Source organism: Lissotriton vulgaris, chromosome 5, assembly GCF_964263255.1.
Source record: "Lissotriton vulgaris chromosome 5, aLisVul1.2, whole genome shotgun sequence".
Lineage (NCBI taxonomy): Eukaryota > Metazoa > Chordata > Amphibia > Caudata > Salamandridae > Lissotriton > Lissotriton vulgaris.
In genome coordinates this window covers 921,120,572-921,148,404 of record NC_141693.1, presented here as the reverse complement: position 1 = coordinate 921,148,404, position 27,833 = coordinate 921,120,572, and the positions used below count along the sequence as shown (strand labels likewise).

Below are 27,833 nucleotides of genomic sequence, written 5' to 3'. Positions count from 1 at the left end.
GTGTACCCCTTTATTAATGGATTTCAGAAAATGATGTTGTTTTTATAGTTCGAGCATATATAGTATTTTTAAACAGTTTTTATTGAAATTTTCTACTTATGATGGCAGATTCCAATTTCCTCAAACGGGCTATAACCATATTTTATCCTGTGTTTTATGGAAATATTTACGTATCGTGCTTTTATGACTAAACTGTTGAATAAAGCTTATTTGGATTGGATTGGTACCTATATGGAATATAACAGTTTCCTGTGCAAATTGGAAGTCAATATGAATTAGAGTGATGCAATCAAATATTTTTGCATTATGAATTAGTCTTGACTCTGAGTGAAAGACAACTTTGCTTTGGGTCAGTGTAATTGATGAAATCCAGCTGGTGTGGTATTACCAAATCTACTCTATGTATGTAAAGGCTCAGCAATGCTGTATTGGGAGAGGTGTAAGAGATTAGTTATATATAACATATCTTTCTACAACATATGTAGATGGAAATGAGCTGCTTTGGCAGTCTTGTTAAATGTGAGTGATGGATCAATGGTGAATACCAGTGATGTTCCAATAATGCAGTGTATCAATATTATAAATATTGGATGTATTGGTGTTTGTTTATGCCCGAGTCTTTCATTACTGAATGTAATGGTTCCATAAAAATGTTGAAGAGATCTGGAGCAAGAGTTGATCCATAGGGGACTCCCCATTGTAATTCAGCTGAGGCAGAGGTATATTTTTACCTGATTGATATGTCAAACAACTGACTTCATTCTCTTCCTGTACACCTCACTCAGAGTGAAGCAGAATGTGTACAGGAAGACAGCCTAGAAGTAAAATCTGACATATTTGTATTACTTGCCTCCACCATACTCCCATGAGCCCCTAGGCTTGGACGGGAGTACAGGCACACAGAACACAAAATTGAGTTGTAGCAGATGGTCAGTGGGTGATGCATAGTGATAATCAGTGTATTCAAGAGGTTAACAATCTTACCATGTGAGGATGTCAGACTGCATTTCAAATTCCAACCAGACATCATCAAAATGACTTTTTGGGAAACTTGTAGAAGGTGTTTGGTAAAGAGCATTGTATTTTTTTCAATAGATACGTTAACTATCCGCAAACATTTTTAGAAATAAAGTTAAGCCTAATTCACTTTCTTTTTGAAACATAAAGATATACTTTTTGAGATTGTTTGCAATTTGATTTTAAATTACATTGGACACAATGCAAAAAGCTATTTACAGAGACAATTCAGCCTGTCTATGAAAAACAGTCTTTTTTATGACGTTAAAAACATGTGATTCACAAAATAGTGTGCTATGCTGGTAAACCTATTTACTCATGCAGAGTATATGGGTGAGTACATTTTCTCCCAGGGGCATAGAGTTGATATTGAAAGGAACGGATGCCCTAAACGTTGGAGAAAAAAATCATAAATATATTCATGCCTCATTCCCTCCCTTACTTCTTTGGAGGAGGCTTACTCCTGTCAAAGAAAGCAATACATCAGTTTCCCTAGTGGGAGTGCACTAGAACACTTCCCACACTGGTAGGGGTGTAAGGACATAGGGATATTTAGAGATTGGCAGAAACAGTACTTCTTGGCAGATGCAACAGAGTACCCTGTGCCCCAAACCCTTGGCCCATCTACCTCAATTAGAGTCAGACGACCTTCGACGTTTCTGTCAACGAAGCCTCCATTGACTCTATTGAAGGAATGTTTTCTTTGATGGCGCAACAGATAGGGGAAGGGGAGGAAGAGAAATACACTGGCCACCCTATTTAGAGTGGACAGTGTGTTTTCCTTTTGGTCTGTCAGTCATCACCAGATAAGATGATGAAGGACAGAAAAAAAGAAATAATGACCCCCACACCCAGGCAAAAAAACACTCCCTGAGTGTGGGTGTGGGGTAATTATTTTTCTTTTAGTTTTTTAGTAACAAACTCCTATTTGGGAGTTGGTTTTTGGAAAACAAAATGTTAGTACACGGACAGCCGTCAAAACCGACTGCAGTTATCAGCAAAACCTTTTAGACCTTGACAGGAACCGCCATGACAGCGATTCCTCACAAGATGCTGAGATCACGTCTGGCCCAGCAGAGATCTCTGAATCTGGCAATTCATGTCAAACATAAGAGGAAAACTATGAGAGTCAATTCTCAGGGGCAGATTTACAAGCCCCTTGGGCCTCTTTTGCGCCGCTGTTGCATCACTTTTGTGATGCAGCGGTGGCGCAAAAGATGCGGCATGGTGTGGGCTATTTACAACGTGACGCATCTGGGAGATGCGTCACGTTATAAAGCCCTGCACCTTAAGGAGGCTTTCTGGTGCGGGGGGGGGGGGGGGGCGTTCCGGCGCAGGAACGCCTCCTAAAAGTGGCTGAGTGAAATCTACAAGATTTCACTCAGTCACTTTTAGGCCAATGCTACGTAAAAACCCTGCGCCTGCTTGAAGCAGGCGTAAGGCTTGACGCAGCATTAGTAGAATAGGCCCCCCAGAACCTTGCTGGAGCTGCGTCCAGCAATGAGATACCTTTGCGGCTCAGATGCGTGACGCATCTGTGCCGTTTTTGCCCCATGGTGCGCCGCATTGTAAATGCGGCGCATCATGGGTGGCGGAGGCATGGCGCACAATTACTGGCGCATCCCTGCTAATTTGCAGGGATGCGCCAGTAATTGTAAATATGCTCCTCAATGCTTTTGTGAGTCAGACCATGAGATGTTGACTCCAGTGTACTGTACACTGGAGTAGTTCTCCATAGTGTGTTTTTACATGAGGTTGTACATGACCTTCAAATACAAATTGCTTGGCAACTGAGCTGTCTATTTTAAAACATAAAGCTGTAGCGCCTAGTTCATTACTTTGTTCCTATTTTAAACATTTTTCTGCAAATAAACAGTATTAACACTTTGCAAAAACATCTTACAAATGAGGGTACATAGTATCAAACGTCTGATTTACGGGAAGTGTTGTGTTTTAGGTCAGCATGGTGGACTTCATAAGCACAAGTATCTAGGTACCATCTTTTGAAAGACATAGTGCTATCATTTCCCTTAAGCTTTAGTCAAATTCCCTTACTTTAGACAAAACGTGTCCTTGCATATAGATTTTCCAGAGCTTCTCTGGTGTTATGGTTGATCCCTGCACGCAGGAACCCCAAAGGAAGGACCATTAAGTAGTAAATTGAGCCAATTAAACTGTAAATCCTTTTTTATTGCAATAAGACAGAAACAGTTGAACAAGGTCAGGGATGCAATGGCGCTGCCTATATAAATAACGGGAAAGTCATCAGAAGAAAGGTTAGGGGTTAAATTAAATGGCATGTTTCCCATAGAGGCAGGCGTAAATCAACAATGCAGCAAACCTAGGGCTGTTTTAAACAGGGGAATGACTACTTAAAGAATGGAAACAATCTAAATGGAGAATGATTTGAGGGAAAGAGGATTAATTGCAGAATTCTTACGAAGGTTTAAAAAACACATGTACCAGAAGGTTGATGGATTGATCAATAACATAAAAATGCATCGAGGGACTTCTCGTTATTGGACACTTTAGATTCTCGATGCAAACACAGGGTCAAATCTTCACTCTGGACACCGTTTCCATGGTTCCCACTGATGGCAGAAGTATGTGTTATTTTCAAAGTTAAGAGGTACAGCACAGGGCAAACTTCTGCAGAGCAGTGATAACAACGAGAGAGCCTCTATAAATAGAAAGTGAACTCAGCAATAGGCAGAAAATGGAGTATGGTCAGGTAAAACTCATCTATACTGAACAATACACATCTTTATCAGGGATCACACATATATGGACAACCGAAGTCAACAGATGATAGCAAACAGTGCCCTGAGACTTCAATTCTGAATTGGCCGTAAGCAGACTTCAGAGTTTTCTCGTTGTTGTATTTTCGGCTTGTTCCACTTCTGCAGTTCATTTCAATCAGCAGTGAAGTAATGCTATGTTTAACTAGGGGTAATCAATTGACATATGCAGGACAAGGCAATGTTGGATATGGTTTTTCTCAGGGGATTTCCCTAAAAACCTTTTGCTTTTTCTCCTTCTGGTTTTTGCTAATTCGTTTTTCATCTTCTTAGGATTCTGGGCGCTTCCCCACTGTAATGCAATGTGAAAACACTCATGGCATTTCTACCATGCTAGGAAATGGTGCTTACTTGATTGGTTTAGGTGTTGTATCTGTGAATGCCCTGTAAGGTACACCACATACCCAGGGCAGATACCCATGGGTGTTCCCTGCCCAGGTAGTGAATAAACCCAATGTGTCTACCTAGGAGGTCAGCTCTTCCCATGGAACAATTCTGGGATATTGCTGATTTTCTTTTAGTGGCCTTGGGGTTCTGGGCACTTTCCCACTGTAATGCAGTGGGAAAGTTTGTGCGCCCTTCCTACAGATGTTAGGAAGTGGTGCTTACTTGATGTTTTCAAACATGCTTCAAGCCTGCCATTGCAGCCGTGTGGGTGCATACTTGCAACTATGAGGTTTTTAAACATGTGGCAAGTCTGCTAATGCAGGCCTGTGTGTGCGCAATTGCACTTATGCTCAGATTGGCCTTTCTAAGCCTCTGACCAATCCTGAGGGGACCTTTCACTACCACTAGGGCACTCCTGGGGTAAGTCTTAAGGGGTGAAGCAAGTGGTAGGTGACCGACAGGGCAGGTGCACATATATGTTCCCTATCCAGGAAATGAAGAATACCAATGTGTGTTTCGCAATGACTAGGTTAACATGGGGAATGGTTGAAATTACTTCAAGCTGCAAAAGTGGCTTACAGTGGAACAGCCTCATAATGTTTCCTATCATTGGATTCACAATGTCAAACCCTCTCCTTTGGTAAAGAGGGATTTGTCATTAATAGCTTAGAAGTGCCACTTCACGATTCTACAAACTGGGCATTTCTCTGCTCTAAACCTCATTGTGTGCCTTTGAATTTGACTCCATTCAAAACGGGAGGATGGGGGAGCACATCTGTGCATTTCCCAGAGACAGCTATAACAATTGGACATGCAACTGGAACGACAGACCTCTGCCATTTGAGGGCCTGGCTGGATAGATTGGATGGAGCGGTTTTAACACTTGGCCTCTGGGATGTCAGATCATGGCTCCACTAAAGATAATGGGCCAGATGTATGACCCTTTTTTGCGGCCGCAAATGGGAGAACCTCCCGTTTGCGGCTGCAAAAAAGGGTAATAGCATGTACAAATGCTATTTTGCGAATCATTGACGTGCAAAATAGCATTTGCGACTCTCACTATTAGGAAGGGGCGTCCCTTCCGAATAGCGAGTCAACATTCTATGTACTAGTGTTTTTACGATGTCTTTTGCGGCCGCAAAACACTTGCAGGTTACCAGCCACTTCAAGAATGTGGTAACCACTCGCAACGGGGAAGTGGTCCCCAGAGGACCCCTTACCCTTTGTGAGTATGTTGGAAAATATTTCTCAAGAGCAGGCAGTGGTCGCAGAGACCACTGCATGCCCTTAAAAAAATGTAACTGAAAAGTTTCATTTTTCTTTTTTAAATGCATCCCATTTTCCTTTGAGGAAAACTGGCTGCATTTTTAAAAAAAACTACTTTATTAAAAAAAGTAGTCCCAAACATGGTGGTCAGCTGAGCCCAGCAGGCCACCATCCCTGTCATTCCCAATGGGCTCGCAAATTGCGAGAGGCTCATTAACATTCACGAGCCTCGCACTTTGAGACCCCTTTGGAAATCGCAAACAGTGTTAAACACACTGTTGTACATGCAAAATAGTGCCTCGCAAATTGCGAGTCACAAATGACTCACAATTTGCGATGCACTTTTTTGCAGGTCATACATCTGGCCCTAAAATCTGGATTCCACCGTGTTATAAATGGGGTATCTGGTTGGCAGTGGATTGCACCCTGTTCAAGTAGGGACCTTCACTCTAGTAAGGGAGTCACACAGCAGGGTACCCCTGCTCACCCACTTGGTAGCTTGACAAGAGCAACCCCTGCTCACCCACTTGGTAGCTTGACAAGAGCAATCAGGCTTATCTAAGAGGTAATGTGTAAAATATTTGTACATACACACAGTAACACAGTGAAAACACTCCAAAAGGGGTCCAAACTAGAAAGAACGCCAATATTTATCTGAATAAAACAGGACCAAAATGACAAAAATCCAACACACACACACACACAGAGTGCGTGCATGTATGAGCAAATGAGTGAGTGTGTGTGTGAAATTGACAAAATTATGACACCGTAATGTTCGTAATTCCTGAAAAACGCCTGACACTGCCATACTGTTTGTAATTGTAGGCATAAGGGTACACCCATTTCACATTGAGGGTACCTATGACAACATGCTGGCTTTGGCACAATGGAGGTACGTATTGACATACAGAGGGCACCCACAATACGATATGGAAAAATGTGGTCAACTTCTGGGGAGTGTAAGGTTACATTGGCTTGGCACACCAATGACCAAATTTAACCCCACTTTTTAAAAATGTTCTTGGATCACCCCTAGGACTCTTAGCAGATGCCTATGAGTATCTATAACGCCTGAACTGCTAGAGCCGATGCTGTTCCTGATCTATGTGACTTTCAGTCATAATTGTGCCTTTTATGTGGCACTGCAATTGGCATTGACAGCAGTAATTGGATATTAGGGGCTGTAATTGTGTAGTACAGTATGGACTTCTAGAGAATGATAGCTGCCACTGGGCATAGGATATCTGCATCCTTCATATGATAGCAACCCATTAGAAATATGTGTAATAACCAAAATAGATTTCTACCTCCTCAAACAAGTGTTTGTTATTTTATGAACCATGATTTAAATTTTGATGTTAATGTAGTTTTTTAAAAAAACGTTGGTGATAGTGTTACCAATGATGTCATGAGGATCAATAGTCACATGACATCCCATCAAATAATGCTGCTATGGGGGATGCTATGTGATGTCCCTTCCTATGATGTCACATAATTTCAAAGGGCATGTGAGATCACTTTCGCTAGGCCTGGAATTTTGGAGAATCGATGTCCATGCTTGTGACCATGTGTCAAACTGGCTGCTAGACGAAAGGTCTGTGCCATGGAACCGGATGATCCTCTCCTGTGCACTCACCTCTATATTAGGCAAGAAGACTTTGACCATGGCGAGGAGGGCAAATCGCCACTATAAGGTGGCTCGACCCCCTTCATGAACTCTATTATGGTTCTGTAAAATGCATCTAGATGAAAAATAAGTTAAACATTGGTTCCCTTTTTGTGCATGCTGGTGCCTGTACTCTTATAAAGAAAATACATTGTCAAATAAGCTTCAAATGTATTTTTTTCCTATGAATGTGCGCTTATACTCTGCAGTAGGTATTAGAACTCTTTACCTCGCGCTTCTTTAATATCCCCTGTGGAGTGTCACAGGAGTCTCCTCGGTTGCCTCGTTTGTTCAATATGTATGTAGCTCTACTGGCTGTGCTCATCATTGCCCATACCCTCCATATATACATCTTTATAGACAGTATTCAGATTATGCCTCGGCTGGGGGGTAAATGCATCTTGTTGTTTATTTTTCAGGAGATTAAGTTGTTGCCAATAACTGTGTGGGAAGCAAGTCTCGAAAGCTTAACTGATAATAACCGATTTTAGTTGTAGGTGGCAGAAGTGATCATCATTCCCCATCCCTTTAGTAAAAACTGAACTTTGCTCTGTTCTGGTCAAGGAAGTTAACTGGGGAACTGAGATTGATGACAGCATGCAGCTTGATGCTCTGCTCAAGTCTGCTACATTTATATCTTCCTGCACTTTTAACTTGACCTCCACAGGTTTATTCCCTACGTGATGCCAAAGGGTCAACTTAATTCCCCATTTCATGCTGATTTGAAATCTGCTTTCCTTTCCCAAAATACAAAAAGTATGACTGTCAGAATCATTGATGTCAGAGAGTTATCAGTAGTTCTTTGTTCCTAGCACAAAGAGATCTGTGGGTGATTTATGTGCTTCATAAAAAGCTGTTAAAATAATTTAACAAAACATCAACCAAAAGCTTTACATCGAAGCACTTCATCAATTTGAGAACTGCAGGGTAATTGCACGGGCGGATGAATAGCTAGTTTGACTGTCAAGTACTGTTAAGTTATATGACGTTATAATTCAGAGTTCAGAACATGGAGAGCCATGACTCACTTCACAGCTGCAGAGAAGGATTCTGCTTTGTTGATATTTCAGTACAAAAGGCTGTGTGCACTACTTTGCATCACACATCTCATTATAAGGGTAGGGAGTACATCTTTCTGGAAGTGAAAGTGGAATATGGGAATGTATGACGTTACTGCGCATACATTCACCATGCATGGCTTTACAACACGGTCGTTTGTTACCACAAGTGGACATCTTGCAGGCCTAGAGCGTTAGATATAAATAAATAGGGTCACCCTTTTCGCCTCCAGTTTGTGTGATGGGATGAGGTCCAGATGATATGCCCCCTTGAAGATGCCCAAGTGCTGCCAGACATGCTAAATCTTCAGCAAGCTGTGCTTTCTTGTCAGCTGCCCGTCAGACGTACCACGCATTGATTACTTTTTCATAACCCCAGGGGATACCCGAGATATGGTCTCGGTAGATAGTGGAGCTGCAGCTCTCACCCATCATTCCCCCATTATCCTGTGGTTCAGTCCTAGTGGATGTCCCCCCTCCCCCTAACTGGCGATTTAATGCCAAACTCCTCACCAATGATAAAATATGCGCAGACGCTCTGACGGTCTTAATAAACGTATTCAAAATCAATGACACACCTGAGTCTGCCGTTTCTACACTGTGAGAAACACTGAAAGTAGCAATTAAAGGCCACTTTATTGGTTTAACCACAGGCTATATTAGGGAAAGGCAAGCTAAGCGCCGTCAGTTGGACACAGATCAAAGATTTGGAGGCTGCTAATGTCATGATAGATATCGAAAGAGCGGAGTATGCACTGCTTAGAATACACTACAAATATTAGGAGCACTGCCCCCGAGCTCAGGCGATGGATCGAAGAATCCATGATGTGCAGGAGGCGGACAGCTGCATGCACTACAAAGATGAGGACATAGCAGATGCCTTTAGAGCCTTTTATAAGACCCTCTATAAGGCCAAACCTCTGTGGGACAAGGTTAGGGCGTATCTATATCTGGTGTTCCCCCCCCAATGCTACTACAACCACATTTACAGCCCTGGACCTGGACATTACAGCATGGGAGGTACTGGCTGCCATACATAAATTATAGCCCAATAAAGCACCAGGTCCAGATGGCTATAGAGAAGTATTTTATAAGGTCTTTGGCACGAAGTTGACCCCAGTTCTGGCACGATTGTTCAATTCATGTGGTGAGATGGGCATGTTGCCAGACTGGATGCACCTAGCCACCATTACAGTGATCCCTAAGATGGGCAAGGACCCCAAAAGCTGTGCCTCCTATTGCCCTATCGTCCTTTTAAATGTGAACGCAAAGATCTTTACGAGCGGTCTGGCCCATAGGCTGGCCCTTTACGCCCTGTGACTGGTTGATCCTGACCAGGCCGGTTTCATTCCGGAGCGAGGGTGTGGCGACAACACGAAAAGACTATGTCATCTCCTGGACTAGCTATAACATTCATGAATACCGACCCTTTAGCTAACGGTCGACGCTGAAAAACCATTTGATCGGGTGCACTGGCCCTATTTACATCGGGTTCTGGAGCATGTAGGCCTTGGACAGTGGTTTTGCAGCTGGGTTCATTCATACTATTCAGATCCCCAAGCTAGAATATGTGTGAACGGAGGGAGGTTGCCTACATTCTCTTAATGGGGAACCAGACAGCGTTGCCTCCTGTCCCCCAGCTTTTGGTCTCCACATGGACCCATTTGCTGAGCAAATATGGACCAATCCACACGTGGCATGCATCCCTATGGGAGGCAGGGAACATAAGATTATGCTATATGCGGATGATGTCCTTTTGATTCTCTCACTGTTCCATATAATTAGTTGAAAGCCATTATCATGGAATTGGCCACTTTTGGAGAGGCCCCTGGCTTTAAAATCAATCCACATAAGTCCTTGATCTTAGGCCTGACTGTTTCCCAGCCAGAGAGTACCCGGCTTCGTGCCCATCAGTCGCAGCAGTCATGGCTCATGGGTGGGGGGATCGGCGAGGGGTCAGGTGGGGGCGTCGCACTGGGAGGGGAGTTCAATAATAAAAAAATATTAAAACCTACCTTTCTGCCGGCTCGGATCCCGCGTCTGCTCCTGCTTTCCTGCATCAATAGGAACAGAAAGCAGGCAGCCTCCCCTTCTCTAAGCCAATAACAATGCTCGAGTGGAGAGCTGTGATTGGTCGAGATGTCACCCAGCCAGGGACTGTAGGGGATTTCATGTTCTCCATGTGGGCTGCAATGCAGCCTCCATGGATAAGTGCAGAGTGTGCCTGACTGGTTTGGTTGGCCCAAGAGGGGGGACCAAACCACTCATGTTTACTTAGGAGTGGGCAAACCACTGCTGCCTTGCCTTGGCAGCTCCGCCCACCCGCCTAGCCCCAATATGGAAAGAAATATAAAATGGAAATAACCCAAAGTTAATACCATTTTATGTTTTGGCATTCTCGCCCTAGTGGAGGAGCGCCCCTGCCAATTTCCCTTCCGGTGGGCAGATGGTGGGATCCCATATCTGGGGATAGAGGTACATCCCACGCCTACGACCACTGCTGCATATAATTATGGGAGCCTATTAGTGACCACGAGGGCGAACCTCACCAAATGGAATTCCCACGGTCTCTCCTGGCTCAGGGGCATAGCAGCTGTTAAAATGACGCTACTCCTGAAACTCCTATACGTCATACCAACTCTGCCGCTCCAACCTCCCCCATGTATACTGGTCAGACTAAAATTACTTATCTGGAACTTCATCTGGGAGGGCAAACGAACACGGATGGCCAGCTTCTGCGCTTTCCTCCCAATGTCAGTAGGGAGACTGGGAATTCCAAATCTGCGCTGCTTGTACCAGGCGGCACAATTATGATACATGGTGGATTGGTCTTGCACCCTAGTGAAAAAACATTTGTATTTCATAGATCAGGCAATCATGGCCATTCACATCTCAAAGATACCCTGGTTGCCTCAACCAAACAGGGTAGCTGGTGTTCATATCTCCCCGGTAATGAGATCCACAGTTGGAGTTTGGGACAAGATGCAAATCTGACATGGTCTTTCCACACCAATCTCCCCACAAACACCACTGATAGGCAATCCAGACTTTAAGCTAATTGCAAACGAGTGGGGAATATGTTTAACTCCGATGGGTTTAAGTGCTTTTCTACACTGCAGACATATTATGGCCTCCCTGACACAGCATGATGGCAATATATTATGGTAGCACACTGGGTGACTTAACCGTGGATCCGTCAACATGCTAGTAAGGTACTGACAGCATTTGAGAAGTGGATTCTCACTTCTCCACAGACAAAAAACTACTCTCAGATCTTAATGCCTTTTTGGTTACACCTCTGAGCCCCCTCAACTCCCCTGCGTGAACTAGATGGGAGGAAGAGTGTGGGTGCCCCTTGACAGATAGAGAGTGTAGTGATATTTTACACCAGGCAAGAACCTCCTCCCTTAACATCACTAGTAAAGCAATGCTCCCGAAGATCGCCTTTTATTGGTACCTCACCCCAGCCAGGAGCACCACCTGGGACCCTACGGGAGGAGGGCAATGCTGGGATCATTGTGGACATTAGGGCACACTCACACACCTCTTATGGCAATGCCCTAAACTGGAGTCTTTCATTCTCGTTATCACCTGCTCACTAGAACTGCTTGCTGCAGACATCATAAACAGAACACCAATCACAACCTTGATATAGGAAGTGTGTCAGAAAATATGCAAGAAGTAGATAGTGCCATTCAGCACAAAAGGTGTATGCAGTGTGGTGAAACACATTTACTTTGCAAATACTGCTGAATGCTACACTTCATGAATTTGGTCACATGTCTTTAAACTATAGACAGATGTGTGTGTGTGTGTGTGTGTGTGTGGTTGTGTTTGTGTGTAGTAATAGTAGAATATATCTTCCACTCCTATGAATGACTTAGTTTTATCATCCATAGGATCAGAAATTGGAAAGAACCTCTATTTGTATGCTTGGTAGAAAATTAGAGAGATTTCTATACAAAAACTCACAGCGGGTGATTACCACCCCCTTCGTCTCGCTCAGGCCCTATCTTCCAGAAAATCCAGAAAATCTGGGTCATCTATGCTTAAAATAAATTTTTCTAACAGGATTAAAACCTATACCTCCATAAAATTATAATGTTGCTTCAATCTCAAATGCATGAACTCTACTCCACTGAGATGAAGGCCCCATCCGTATTTTCAAGTTCAGTACCACCTGTCTTCTCTCTTGGGCCTCTCTGCTGCATTCAGCAGAGGTGATTGGCAAAACATACTTTCCTCCCTCAATTCAATGGTTTTAGCAAGTGCAGCTCTCCTATGGATCTCCCCTTGTCACTCTGCCCTAATGTATCTCTCTTCCAGCATTTGTCCTAATATTTTCCTAACATCCTAAATGTTAGTGTTCCCAGGGTCTGTCCCACATTCTTCTTCTCTACCTCCCATACACCTCACATCCAGACCAAAATAAATAATTGGGGACATCTGACAATGTGTGGAGCTTTGGTCCCTCATGCTCGTTTCATCTAACAATAATGTTTTCTCCTTCTCTGCAAACCTTGCAGCTACAAGCCATCCACTTACTTTGAACCCCACCACAAGCACTCAAGTCACTCTCCATCAGCATGTTCTTCAACTCTTCTACCAAATGGAAATCAGTTATTTATGCTTTTATGTCATTCTAGCTACTGACCATCTTTACCACACTGCAAGATCTCTAATGAATGTTCTTGTTATAGTATTGTATTTTATCTGACATTTGAAGAATGTGCAACTACCAAGAGTGTTGCATTTTAGCACTCTAAGATTCTGGCACAATTACAAGTGGACCAGTTTATAGTTGGAGAGTGGTTGGAGAATGATCGTGTAGAATTACCTATGTGAAAGAGTTGAGTGAGAAAGTGTGACTTATTGTCTGTAATGCTGCAAGGGTCGTGTATGTGCCTGTAGACCTGTTGATCATTATTGGATTCGAGACGTGTTAGATTATGCTTTATGCAGCATTTCTCCAGCATACATTCATTTTTTATTTCTAACCTGAAAGTATATTAACTTTCTCTCTCATTTGTGGTTCAGAGGTACAGTGGTTGATTGGCAATACATTTATAAGTGTCAAAATATCTGGATCTATGTTTGCAGTCATCAAGACGGTTTTGTAGTTTATTTATCTGGATGACTAGTGATATAGCGGTGCTTAAGACCATGGTGAGATCTGGAATCTTGTTCCTTGTTGGGGGTGGCTACTCATGATATTTTGACTCCTTCTAGGGTAGATATGTAACTGATTGTATTCTGTCAGTCATGGTGACTGAGAAAGGTTCTGATGGTGATCTCAGATGATCATTAAAACAACTTTGGAGCTGTGCCCTCCATCTGAAGCCTGACTGGATAAGGGCAGGAAATGTAGGAGTCAGAGATGACTGCTTTATTATTGAACCTGAGGAATGTGAGTGGCTGATGTGTGTGATGACAGTTTCCCACGTGATTTGATAAGATGAAGATTTCCTTTTAGGGTAGTGATAATGTATTATATGAAAGCATGCGGATCAACCAGTCATGCAAGTAATCCTTTGAAGAGTGTGAAAGGGAAAGGAATCAGAAGGCTTTGCCAAGAAGCTGGGAATGTGCAAGGGTTGCCAACGGCACTGAAGTACTCTAATGGGTGAGGGCCAGACTGGATCCTTGAAGGTAGGGTTCATGATGAGCTTGATGTTTTCCAATATTTGGGTTTATTTGCTGTGAACGTTCCAACAAATGAAGCATCACGATGAAGGATATTTATGTTTGCTATCACTATTAGTATGATTTTTTACCAGAAATCAAATTTCATTCAGAAATGGACATGATATTAACACAATAATGTCTAAAATAGCATTTTACCTTTTGTGGAGTGAGAGTTTGCTGTTAAGTGCTGTTCATAAAACAATAAGGCTATCATGTAGAAACATTCCATTTAAGAATTTGTAAATGGCTACAAATAATGAATTGTAATTTCCTGGAGGGTGGAGCTAGCCGGCGTCAATGGTGGACGCGTAAGAGCAGAGCTCTGCGTCGGAGTCACCGAATATCTGACATAGATCCTTGCCCAGCAGTGAAAACCCGGCGAAGACGGCAGAAATTGCCGACCCTGCCCCTAACGCACCTCCGACCGAAGTTTGGGAGCGCGGCGTGCTCGGAGACCCTCTTTTTCCTCGTCTACGAGGTGGCGCGAGACCAGGCCAGGATCCCCGACCTTTCCTGAGTGCCGGGGCCGAGATACGTGACCCGACGTGCGGCAGCGCGGAGGGGCTGACCCGGGCCCATCCGGGTCCCAGCGGAGGCTGACCCTCCGGTTCCTCAGCACTTCTGCAGCACGCAAGGGGGCCCCAATAGACAGCCTTTGGGGGCGCCCGGAGACACGAGCCACGGAGAAACGCCGGCCCAGCTGCGGGGACAGTGACGCACCACGTGGCACCAGTGGAACCCCGGCAAGGTACGATCACCCAGGGCCCTCCAGCGGGCGAGCTCCCCAGCACTACGAGGGCGCGCAGAACAGTTCGGGGAGCGAGAGACTACCTGAGTATCGAGGGCCCCCCCCCACACGTGCTGTGCTCCACAGGGGACTCGGGCAGTACCGCTGGGGCTGGGGAGTGGACACCCGGCTAGACAACAGCTCGGCCTGCAGCCCGGGCGGAGCCCGCTGGGACACACAAACCATATTGCCAGACCCTCGGACCCCCTGTGACGGCCCGCACCCAGCGGAAGGCCACGTGCAGAGTACTAGAAGCCTGTGCTATCTTTATACACGAGGTGCCCAGCCTGCCTGGGGAACGCAACAATGGTGAAGGGGGACAGGACGCAGTCGAAACTGTCGTTCGACCAACGACGACAGAAGGAACCAGACCCTCCGGCCTCCCAGTCTCCGGGAGCAACCAACGATCCGGGTGCCTCGCTATGTGCGGAAATAAAAGGGATGCTTACGACTATGGAGAAGAGCCTGCAAGAGGGCATGTCGGCCATTGGCAACAAGGTTGATGCGCTGGCGTATCAAATGGACCGCATGACGGAGAGAGTGGATAAACATGCGGAGCGGCTTGATATGGCCGAGCGCAGACTGACGGAGGCTGAAGAGGCGCAGACGGAGTGGGATACCGACCGTAAACAATTTGGCCGCCTGCTCCAGGTAATCCAAGAGAAGTCGGAGGACTTGGAGGCGCGTTCCAGGCGCTCCAACATTCGCATAACGGGAGTGGCCGAGTCGACCCAAACTGGTAAGATAGAGCTCTTTGTTGAGAAGCTGCTGAAGTCACTGTTGGGAGACGACACCTTTTCCCCAATGTTCATAGTGGAACGCGCCCATCGCACCCTTGGACCAAGGCCTCCACCGGGCGCAAATCCTAGACCAATAATAGCGAAATTACTGAACTACAGGGACAGGGACGCTGCCCTTCGAGCGGCCCGTGAGAAGGGGAAACTGCAGTACGAGGGAATGGACATATCTCTATACCCTGATTTCACCACAAAAGTACAGGAGGAGAGACGGCGCTTCGTTCCGTACAAACAACAGCTAAGGGACCTTGGTTTGGACTACGCCATGTTGTACCCGGCGCGGTTGCGCATAAACAGACAGGGACACTCGCACTTTTTCACAGATCCCAAAGAACTGCAAAAATCTTTGAAGGTGTGGATTAGGGAGAACAGAGGAAGCTCGGAGACGCGCTCTACGGAACAAACTGGCACTGAGGATCTGGAGGAACAGGACTGAGGAGAAGGGGAGTTTCTGGGTCACATCAGGGAGCCGCTACTGCGGGGGTGCCCATGGCACCCCCCCACTTGGACATGCGGAAGACTCCCGCATGGAGCACACTGCAGGAGTTGCTGATCTACTGGACGCTGTAAAGTGGGTGAGATCTGAATGTTTTGATTTGGTGCCCCTGGGGTCACGCGCCTGAGACACAGTGCAGCCCTAGGCGAGGACAGCCGCTCAGGGGCCGGACACGGGCCAGGTCCGGTGAGGTTGGGGGGGGCGGGGGGGTGGGGGCCCGGACAGTTTGTCGGAACACTTTGCTTACCATTGATTGCTGGTCTCCACGAATAGGGCGCTGGCGTAGGAGCAGCTTATAGACATTGCACGGAGGTCCAGGAGGGACAGTGGACGACCAAAGGATTGAGTAGGCTACCTCTGCCCTAGCGCTTTCAGCAGTTACAGCTCAGGTTGAGCCTGTTTGGGGTATTGTTGAATGGGATTGCTAGAGGGTGGGGGGGAGGGACGCAGGGGCAGCGACGGCCCGTGGAGGGAGTTACGGTGGGGCAGGAGGGCGGGGAGGGGGAGGGGCAGGGCGGAGGTTGCTAAAAATCGGCATATGGATAATTGCAGGTAAGTAAACAATTTAATTAATAAAACGAATTTCGTAGCTCGCACTGCATTACATTTTGCGATGCAAGGCGCACTACGAAATTCGTTTTATTAATCAAATTGTTTACTTACCTGCAATTATCCATATGCCGGTTTTTAGCAACCTCCACCCTGCCCCTCCCCCTTCCCGCCCTCCTGCCCCACCGTAACTCCCTCCACGGGCCGTCGCTGCGCAGGGGATTCAGTCACACCAGGTTGGGGTTGGTTGACTGTGGGAGGTGGGACGGGTTGCCAGTTCTGGGTTCAGGGAAGTTCGGGGGGGGGGTCCATAATGTGTTCTGCAATGTTACATTCCTCAGAGGTGACTGGTGGTGGCGGCACACGGCGGAGGGCGGGACAAATACCAGCAGTGATCACTCCGCACACCACACGGAGATTTACTGAGTAACACTGAGACCCTTACGGCGCTGACATGGAATGTGAGGGGATTGAATGACTATCGTAAACTCCGCAGGGTGCTGCACTACCTCCAAAGACATCACATAGACCTGGCCCTGCTGCAGGAAACACACTTACCCAACAACAGTAGGATGCTCACACATAGAGGACTTCAGGGAAACTCCACTTACGCAGGCTTCACCTCACACGCTAGGGGAGTTCTCACATGGGTTAATCCTAAATCCAAGCTATCCCTCACACTGCTAAGAGCTGACCCGGAAGGTCGTTTTGTGCTAAGCAAATGCACGGGTAAGGGACATAACCTGCTAGTCATGAATGTGTATGGCCCGAATTACGACTCCCCCGACTTTTATGCAGCAGTAGCGGGACACTGTGTCGATTGGCCCTCAGATAGAATGCTTTGGGGGGGGGACTTTAACTTCACTTTTAACCCGGAGCTGGATAGATCGGCGGGACCCACCCGGCGCCCGGCAGCGGCAGCGCAGCAAATGCAAGTGGAGATGGTGAGACTGGGTCTGGTGGATGTCTGGAGGGAGAGACACAGTGCTCGGGGGGGTTACACACACTACTCGGCATACCACAACATCCACACCAGGATAGACTATTGGCTGTCCGCATTTCCACTGCTAACGATGGTGAGGGACTGCAGGGTGCTCCCTCGGACACTATCGGACCACTCCCCCATATTGTTGGTACTGAACACCCCAAAACCGAGAATACCCCGTTCACGTGGTGCTTTCCACCATACTCCTTGTTAGATGAGACATTTAGGGCTGAACTAGGGGAGGACATAGATATGTTCTTTGCCAATAATGTAGGCACAGTGGACAGCTTCGGGATGGTGTGGGAGACATTTAAGGTCTACGTTAGAGGGGTGGTTATGGCAAAGCATTCAAGTGTCCTGAAAGCCATTAGGAACAGATTGACATATCTCGAGGGGCAGATTGCGGAGTGTGAACGCCAACGGCTGGCCGACCCGTCCCCGACTGGAGATGGGACGCTGCAGGAGCTCCTGAAAGAGTTCCACGAGGAGGCGGACAGAGAGGTCAGGCATTTAGGGAAGTACGCGACGGCCCGCACGTACGGTGAGGGGGACCGCCCAGGTTCGCTGCTAGCCAGAATTATGAAGGGCGCCAGGCGAAGACAGGCGGTCACTGAAATGCGATCGGCGGGTGGGGCGACGCTGTCAACGGAGGAAGATATCCTAGCGGAGTTTAAAGGATTTTACCAGGAGTTGTACTCCAGCAAGATTTCGGGGGTGGAGGACCAAATTGAGAATTACCTAAGCTATATTAAAATGCCGTTCTTAGAGAACTGGCAGAGGGAATTCCTGATGGCTCCCATACTCCGGGAGGAGATTGCGGGCGCTCTAGACAGCATGAGGTCCGAAAGTGCGCCCGGAATTGACGGACTGACTGTGGCCTTTTACAAGGCGTACAAAGAAAAGCTGTTGCCCTACCTCTCCGCCCTCTTTGACGAGATCTGCGAGTACGGTGCTATGCCGCCCTCTATGAGAGAAGCACTCATTGTAACGATATTAAAACCAGGCAAACCGCATGATCTCCCAGGCTCATACCGCCCCCTGTCCCTTATCAACGTGGACGCGAAGCTATATGCTAAGGTACTGGCAACCAGATTGGCACTCGTGGCCCCTGAGTTGGTGGCCCCGGAGCAAGCGGGTTTTATTCCGGCTAGGAACCTCACGTACAACATCCGAACGGTCATGGGAGCCATGCAACACACAAAACATGACACCAAGGCCGTTGCAGTCTTCCTAGACATGGAGAAGGCGTTTGACTCCGTGGAGTGGGCGTTCATGCGCAGAGTACTCAGGAAGCTGGGGCTGGGAGACCTATTCCTCCAACTACTGGGCGCGCTATATCATCAGCCTACCGCGAGAATTCGTCTGGGTGACGCAGTCTCGGAGTCGTTCACTGTAAGCAGGGGCACGAGACAGGGCTGCCCCCTCTCGCCGCTTCTTTACGCACTGGTGGCAGAGCCGTTGGCCTGCGCGATGCGGGAATACCACTCCTACAAAGCAATCAACTACCCTACCTACAAGATCGGTATCTCCACGTACGCGGATGACACTTTGCTGTACGTCAGAGATCCGGTGAACAACCTCTCATCGGTCTTGAGGGAAGTTGTACGGTTTGGGGCCCTTTCGGGACTGAAAGTCAACTGGCCAAAGTCAGTGGCATTCCCTCTGACCCCTGTCACCAAACCCTTCGAGATGGAATACCCGCTCCAGTGGTCCACAGAACCGATCAGATACCTGGGCATAACGCTACATACAGATCCTGATATTATGCTGCGGGAAAATTACGGGGTTGCATATAGCAAACTCGCAGATGATGTTGAGCTCTGGATTAAGCTCCCGCTTTCCCTGATGGGCCGCATTGCCTTGATAAAAATGGTGGTCCTCCCGAGATTTTTGTTCCTCTTTAATAACCTTCCGATCGTCCTCTCTAAAGCCTTCTTCACGACCTTAAACAAACTCCTCGTGAGACTCGCCTGGGCCGGGAAACAACCTAGAGTTCAATGGAAGGTGCTTTAGTTGCCATACGAGCAAGGGGGATTGGCTGCCCCTGACCTAGAGCGCTACTATAGGATTGCGCAGGCCTCCCATCTCCACACTTGGATACATGGCAATCCGGACATTCCGCATGTGATTCTGGAACGACTATTCGCAGCCCCAACCCCGCTTCCAGCAACTATCTGTGGCCCTAGCGACCGTAGAGTAGGAACGCTGGATTCTATCCTGTCTACTAACCACGCCTGGCACTCCATATTGCAGAGGCAAGATAAAGTATTGTTGTATGCCCCCAATATGCCGATCCATTGGGCACTGTGGCTTCCTACATTGACGGAACCGGGTGTACACAGGGCCCTCAGTGACCTGGGTGCACGCACATTGGGTGATCTCTTTGAGCAAGGGAAGGTAAAGACGTGGGACCAGCTGACTCGAGGGCGGGATCGTCCCTCATTGCTTCACCGCTTCCAGTATCACAGAGTGCGTAGTGCCCTTCTAGACCAACTAGGCCCCGACATGGAGGAACCCCCTGTAATACCGGAACTAGTGTATGTCATAGACACAGAGTCACCGAAGAAGCTCACTTCTAAGCTTTATAGAATAGGACATGACCATACGGCACTGCAGTACACGAGGGCGCAACTGGCCTGGCAGACTGATTTAGACGCCCACATTGACGATGGGATGTGGGCATACTGCTGTGCGGCCTCCAGACGGATCTCGCTGAACGGAAGACACCACCTGATCCACTTTAAATTTTTACAACGGGTGTATTACACACCGGAAAGGCTGCACAGGTATGGTCTCCGTGACTCACCCGGCTGTGAGAGATGCCACGCTCAGGTTGCAGACTTCCTACATGTAGCCTGGTTGTGCCCGGGGGTTCGGAGATTTTGGACCAACATATTCGCTGAAATGAGCAGAATTGCGGAACTAGACTTAGAAATAGACCCAGCTCTCGCCCTACTGGGCTATGCGAGGAACGTACCAGTACCGGTGAGAAAACTGGTCAGCATGGGCATGCTACTCGCCAAGCGGGTCGTTGCATTATGCTGGATGAGGGGCCCACTGCCGACACTGAAGCGATGGGCCAGCGACATGTTGTATTGTAACACGCAAGCGGAGACGTATAGCGAATTACTGCCTCCCCGGAGTCGCCCCAAGAACTTCTGGGGGCTATATCAAGCCTATCTAACCTCCAGGGTGGACGAGGATGACTCAGCATCGGTGGAGGGGGAGGAACAGGGGTGGGATGCGCGCTTGGACCCGGCCTGAATCCAGCAGGGACACCTCTGGCTAGGCAGCGCAACCAGGCACTGTAGGAGTTACGCCACCCCCAGCAGTGCAAGAACACGGGAGTAGCCTCGGACACTTTAGGATGTAAATAGCAGCACATGCCATGTCACACCAACAGATTACACGCCAATTCACATGGAGAACACAGACTAGGGACCAGTTAAGGGGTGGTGGGGTTCGGGGAGTGGGGATCATGTTGGGAGAAAATGTTAAAATTATATAGATATGTCAATATATACACAGTGCACGTTACACTATCGATAGTATTGGCCTACCGGAGACTTCCCGACTCTGCCTGTATACTTGCTTGTTTAGAAGTTGGGGCTTATTCTATGTTGTTTCCATTTGTCATGCTCCTGCCTCATTGATAAGACGGCGTGGCCTACTGCCGGCCCGAGAAGGGATGTAGGCGAATGGCTACGTGCGCTTTGTAATGTGCTGTTTTCTGATAAATAAATAAAAAAAATTAAAAAAAATTGTAATTTCCTATTTCTTAATTTAAATGTACAAAAGTCATTCTTTATAAGTGGTTGCAGTTGTGCACTGATGCCTACAAAATGCATTGCAAGTTGCTCAACGGACCTATGTAATACTTGGTCTGTTCACAAAATACTGAAACTTAGTGGGTCTCAATTGAACCTACCTCACAAATATGCATTAAGTAGATCACGAATTGTGACTCACTACAATTGCCTACATTCACAGGCATGTGGCAGCAGACCACAATATCAATGATTGCTTTTAAATAAAGCAAACTTTTTTTTTATATGCAGCCAATTTATATCAAAGTTTTCCTCCACTTCGCAACACCGGTGATGGACTCCGGCAGAATTGCAGTTAGGACGGTCGTCAGTAGGTAGTTATAGTTAGAACCTTTGTTTCTATTCAAAAAAGAGTATTTTCTTTTGTCAATATCTTTGGCGCAGATTGACGAATCTTCGCAACATTTTGAAAACTAATGGGGACTCTTGTCAGCTCCTGTCTTGAAAGTTTCGGGGTGATTTGTCAAGCGGGCTGAGAAAAGAGGGGGGTCCCAAAACGTGCTTTCACCATGTAAATTTCCATAGGAAACTTTAGACACGGCTACTGTCCGAACTGCTGAATGGAATTACACACATTTTGGCAAAATGGTATCTTTTTGTCCAGAAAGCACTCTTTTCTTTAAATGGTGTAAGTACTTGCAGTAGTTTTTGAGAAATGTAAACATTTACAGATATCAATATTTGAGAATCGTAAGATCTGATTGGCTGAAGCCTGCTGATCACGAGCTTGTTTCTGATTGGCTGGCTGCCAACACTTAGAACCAGTAAGTGTTGGCAGCCATCTTGTGACTTGGTACCGATTTACAGGAGAAAAGGTAAGAAAAATGATAACAAATCAGAAAAAGGGGGCAGGGTAAAAACACAATGACCCCCTAAACCTGGTCAGGGGTTCCCACAGGAACCTCAGGGCCAAAAAAAGCCTTTTCTTCAATTTATTTTCGTCCAGAGTCGCATCGGGTGCGCAAATCTGGTAGATATTTTTTTTTTAATGAAGTGTGGTCCACCCCGCTTTGGTTTTTTTTTTTAGCCCCCGGGTGAGCCAGGCCCAGGGGGCAATCAGGATTTATGTAGCGGGGGCCCACGGGGCCACAACAGCCATGGGGACCACCACCTCCCCGGGAATTTGCTGATAATGCACAGAGCACATGGGCCCTCTGCAGCCCTGGGGACCGCAACCTTACTGGGGCTTTAGTATACAACATTTTCGGGGAGCTTCTCCCCCCATGCTGCCCTGGGGACAACCACCTACTCAGGGAAGCGAGAGCAGAAAAACTGCTTTTGCTTTCATGAGGTGAAGCAGATTTTCTTTTGGACAAAGGGAGCTGCATGTCAGCAGCTCCCTTTGCCCAAAAGCAATGCTGGCTCCCGCAGAAGGCAGGGAGCCATTAGGAACCGTGGGGGCATTGGGACTCCCCCCGCGGTCCCCAATGTTGAGGACAGGCCCTGGGGGATGGGGTCCCCAGGGTGAAAAGTGTCCCAGGAAAGGCGGGGTCAGGCGGCTCCCCTCCTGTATAAATATATATTTTTTTAAACAAGGCCAGACTCCGGGGGATTGGGTCCCCGGGGCCAAAAGTGACCCAGGGAAGGGGGCCCACGTGGCCCCCTTCCCATATAAATGTTTAAAAAATTAAAATAAACGAGGCCATGCCCCGGAGAGGGGATCTCCAGGGCCAAAATTAGCCCCAGAGAGGGGCTGCGCATCCCCAATCCAATTTAAAAAAATAAATGTAACGGGTCAGGCCCTAGGGGATGGGATCCACAGGGCTCACAAAATATTAAGAGAAGGGGGGCCACACAGCCCCCCTTCTAACACTAATTAAAAAAAAACAAAGCTGGCATCTGGCCGGATGCCCTACCCCCTCCCTGCACCACTGTGCAAATGTGTCTCCTGGCGCATTCTAGATTCGAGGATTAAGTCCCCTAGAATCTTAAGGGCCCTTAGGGGCCAACTAGATTGCTGAGAGGTGGTTCGAGGCTATGCCCCTGTTTACACAACTCTAAAAATGCCCATCTTTGCGCATTGCTTGTGGGGCTATGAGGTCCTCTTGCGTCCTGAGGACCTCAGGACTAAAGTGGACTTCATCCCCCGTGCAGCTGTGCGCCAGGAGGGGCATTTGCAGAGTAGTCTAAAAAGGGGGCGCGGCCTCAGACAAGTATCAGCAATCCAGCTGTGTAGGGCTTACTAGAGAAAACAGGAGGGATAGTTGGCCCCCAGGGACCCTTAGGAGGCAAGGGGACTTCTTCCCCAAAGCAAGAGCACGCCAGGAGGCCTGCTTGCAGAGTGGTGGAGAAAGGTTGCAGGGCCTGTGTCCACATCTCTGCAATCCCACTATCTGGGGCTTACTGGAGGTGTCAGGTAGGCTAGTTGGCCCTAACGACCCCCAGCAGCTAAGGGGACTTAAATCCCTATCCAAGACTACGCCAGGGAGCACGTTTGCAGACTGGTGGGCAAAGAGGGTGTGGCCTGCTTTGAGGTCTTCGGAGGTCATGCTCACCTTTCTCCACCACTCTGAAAATGCACCTCCTGGCACAGTACTGGTTGGGGAATGAAGTCCACTTTACTCTTGAGGGACTTTGGGGGCCAAGTAGCCCTTCTAGTACCTCCTGTAAGTCAATACAGTGGAATTCCTGAGTGCTGGTCGGAGGCCCAGTCCCCTTTCTGCACCACTCTGCAAACGCAACTACGTTATAGTTAGAAATTAGCATTTAATAAAACCTTGGAAATTCAGTGAAAAAAAGGTTTCAGGGACGGTATAGTTAGAAATTAGCATTTAAAAAAATCTTAGAAATTCATATTTTAAAAAACATAGGTTTCAGGGACGTTATAGTTAGAAATTAGCATTTACAAAACTTTAGAAATTCACAGAAAAAAGCACAGGTTTTAGGGACGTTATAGTTAGTTGGACATTTCACTTGTACAAAACCAGAAAAATTCAACCATTATAGTTAGTTGAGCTAACTATAACTCGCTCCCCCGCAATACACTGCTGATGATGTCACATATTACATCACTCATGACATGGTCAATGACATCACTGGTGACATCTCAAATAACATCACTGATGACATCATTGATGACATCATCCAGTGACAGCGTGTTTCTGAAAAATGTAAGTATGTTTTATATATATATATATATATATACGCAAAGGTGTATTGAAGAATGAGTGGGTGTATGAGTGGCTGAATGGCCGATTTAGTAGGTACGTGACTGACTGTATAAGTGAGTGATTAAAAGTGTCTTACTGAATACATGGGTGAGTGACTAATCTGAGTGAATGTTTGTATCAGTCTGTTAGGTGGTGTGTAAGTGGCAGCATGGGTTGGTGAGTAGCTGCATGAGTGTCTATATGGGTTAATGATTGTTGGTGTGTCTGTAACTGTATAATGAGTAAATGGCAGTGTGATTGATTCTTTTGGTGACTGACTAGGTGTGTGAGTAACTCTATGGGTGAGTAGCGGTGTGTGAGCTTCTGTATAGGTTTATGAATGCATATATCAGTGGCTATAATGATGAGTGACTGCGTGTATGAGTGACACCATCATAGCGCATAGGACAGTGGGTAATCCAACTACTCTTGCTCTGTGAGTGACCAATACTTTTTTTCTACTCTGTGACCTCTTTTATTTCTGTTTACTCATGCTTGTGCAGTTATTTTATGTCATTATAGTAATTCAAAGCCAAAAGCATATTTGCTTTGCGCCAATTACAATCTAATTTTCTTGTAAATGTTTATTTAAAGTAAAAAGGTTTTAAATACCTATCAGAAGTACAATTACCTGCTTGGCGGCACCTTTTTTGTTGTATTAAAATTTCATTAAAGGGCTATTTTTAAATTGTACATTATCATAGCATGCACATAGCTGCACCATTCAGGCATAGGCATAGTTTTAATGTTTTTCTTAAATCTTATGGCGTTTGCTTGCAATTAGGAATACAAAATGTAACGACTGCACCAGCTTACCAAGACCAGACCCATTGACAGTGATAATGCCTGTTGAAACCAAACACTATCCAGCTCTCCAAGTGCCTACTGTATCTTCAGAATACGATCATGTTTCCATTTTTCTTTTATCTTCAGCATAAGATCATTTTTATATCTCCAAAATTCTGGGGAAAAAACAATAAAAAACAGACTGTTCCCAAAAATCTGTGTCATCTGTTGGTTTACAATATCTATTATTAATGAATTGTTTTTATTGCACAGAACATCTCAAAAATATATTTTGTAAATTTTTTATTCTGACACACATTCAAAGTGATCATCAAATGTCATAGCTGACCAATTATCAATAAAGCAGGGGCAACCCAGTATTTCTCCATTTAGTTTGAAAATATTGTGTTAAAAATGCAGAATGCAGAATATGCCTACTGAATTGCTCAGTCTGATGCTCCTTTTCATGCAAAGGAATTGGACCCAAATTACCCTTGAATTTTATATTGAAAACAACATTTCTTGATGAATTTGGAGACAAGAATCATTTACAAGAAGTTCAAAGATTGAAGGTAATAATCAAATAAATTTAGGGCCTGATTTTGATGGCGGTGGAACCGCCATCGTCAGGCCAGTCGGTGGCAGTCCAACTGCCATCCAGCCCATTGGATTTGACCGCTGCATTAGGATGCATGAGGTTGGAGCTCAGCTGTTGGGGGAAAGACCACTGCCTCCGACAGGATGAAGGATCCTGTCAGGGGGACGGTTGGACTCCTATTACCTGCTATGATGGCGGTGCCGGCTCATACACTGCCATTGGGATTAGGACATCCCTTTCCGCCTGCTCTTTCAAGGCAGGCTGAAAATGACTTTGGGGACCCCTAGCAGAGCTCCCTTGCCCCATGGCCCTCTGCTATGGGCCCCGGGGACACATCTGGTGCCCCTAAACATTTTTACACCATGTGGCAGGCACCACATGGTGCCTGCCACATAGTGCAGGGATGTTTTAAAAGTGTATAATTTGTATTGCGGTCTTTGCTGCAGCCTGCAGCACACGCTGCTATGCAAAATATACACATTGCAAACGCTGTCAAGGCGATTGCATCATAATGCGGGCAACGGGACCGTCGACTTCTAGTCAAGGGATCCTGCTTCCACAATGGTGCCGGTTGGACGAGAGTCTGAACGGTATCATAATCAGGCCCTAAATTAGACTTTTCATCTAAACCTAGCCTAATTAGCATACATCGTTTCCATTAGTCATAACCTTAGGTATAACACTTAATCAAATTAGGAACAACTTAAAAGCCTGGATCTTTATTATACCTATTATTTTTGGTTTCGGTCTGCCACCAAAATGTGTAGATTTTCTTTCTACACTGTTGGAAATATCTTGTAAAAATCTGTGGTCGGAGAAACAAATGCATAAATTCTGATACTGCAACCAACAAAGTTCCGCCAACTTTCCTACCTATCCTTAAATGCAGCTAACTTCATACATCCTTGCAGAGTTCAATAATCGCATGTTATCTCAAGTAGTGATATACTAAACCAGTAGCAAATAACATATTAGCATATACATGTCCTAAATACTCCAAGTGAGGGATATCTTCATGATGGGGGAATCTTGATTTAATTTATTGTATTTATATAGGGAAACCAGGCCTGGAAGGTATGCATGCACTTTACATATAGCCAATCAAACTAATAATTGATAACCTGAAGTGGGCTGGAACATTGCCCCATACTGTATGTTGTAGTGGGTGAAAGAAAAATGTGAATGAAACAACAGACCGCTAGATGAAGAGGGCTGACTGAAAGCCTCTAGAAGGAAATATATTGTATATATAATTTCATTAAAACTAATGGTTTTCAAGATATGGATGAGAGGAATAAATTTGCAATAATTGAAGAAACTGGAAGATATACACATCTATCTGTCAAAACATTTCATGTGCAGAAAATAGGCTGAATGCTTGAAAATGTATTGTCACCCTTTCGATTGCTCTATCATGCGGTTAGAAATTGTTTGAATAGATTTGTTTAGAGCTGTCTCATGTAAGTATTGAGAGCTGTGAGATTTTGATAGTCTATGGGTAGAGAGTTCCATGCAGTAATATCTGCTGCAGAGATTGCCTGTTTTCTTGGTAAGGAAGACTTACATTTGGGAACCTCTGGCAACAGAGTGTCTTTGCTTCCTAGACCATTGGATCCTCCTTGGTGGTTAAATGTTTTGCTAGGTAGAAAAGACAGGATTTGTGTATGGTATTATGGGTCAGGACAGAAAAGCTTAAAACATTTCCTAACTAGGGGAAGCCACTGGAGGTCAATAGGTATTGGAGTGATGCAACAAATCAATTTTTGCATCACAAACCAATATCTCTGCCAAGTGAAATATAGCTTCAAAGATTTATGCTCTGAATTGCACGTCTTTGAAACTACACTCATGGGGGCATATTATCAACAACTAGCGATATTTATTGCTAAATAAGCTTAGCGAAATTTTTTTTTGCCGGTTTTTATCGCAGAGATAATGTGCTATTAGCAATGTTTATCTTCAAAGCGATAAAATATCCGGCG

The 27,833-nt window shown here is 46.0% G+C and overlaps 1 protein-coding gene across 1 annotated transcript in view; it reads left to right on the top strand.

Moving 5' to 3' along the window:
- LOC147711799 (gamma-aminobutyric acid receptor subunit pi-like) overlaps positions 1 to 27,833 on the top strand; it is a 488,208-nt gene that overhangs the window by 364,380 nt on the left and 95,995 nt on the right. The window lies entirely within an intron of this gene.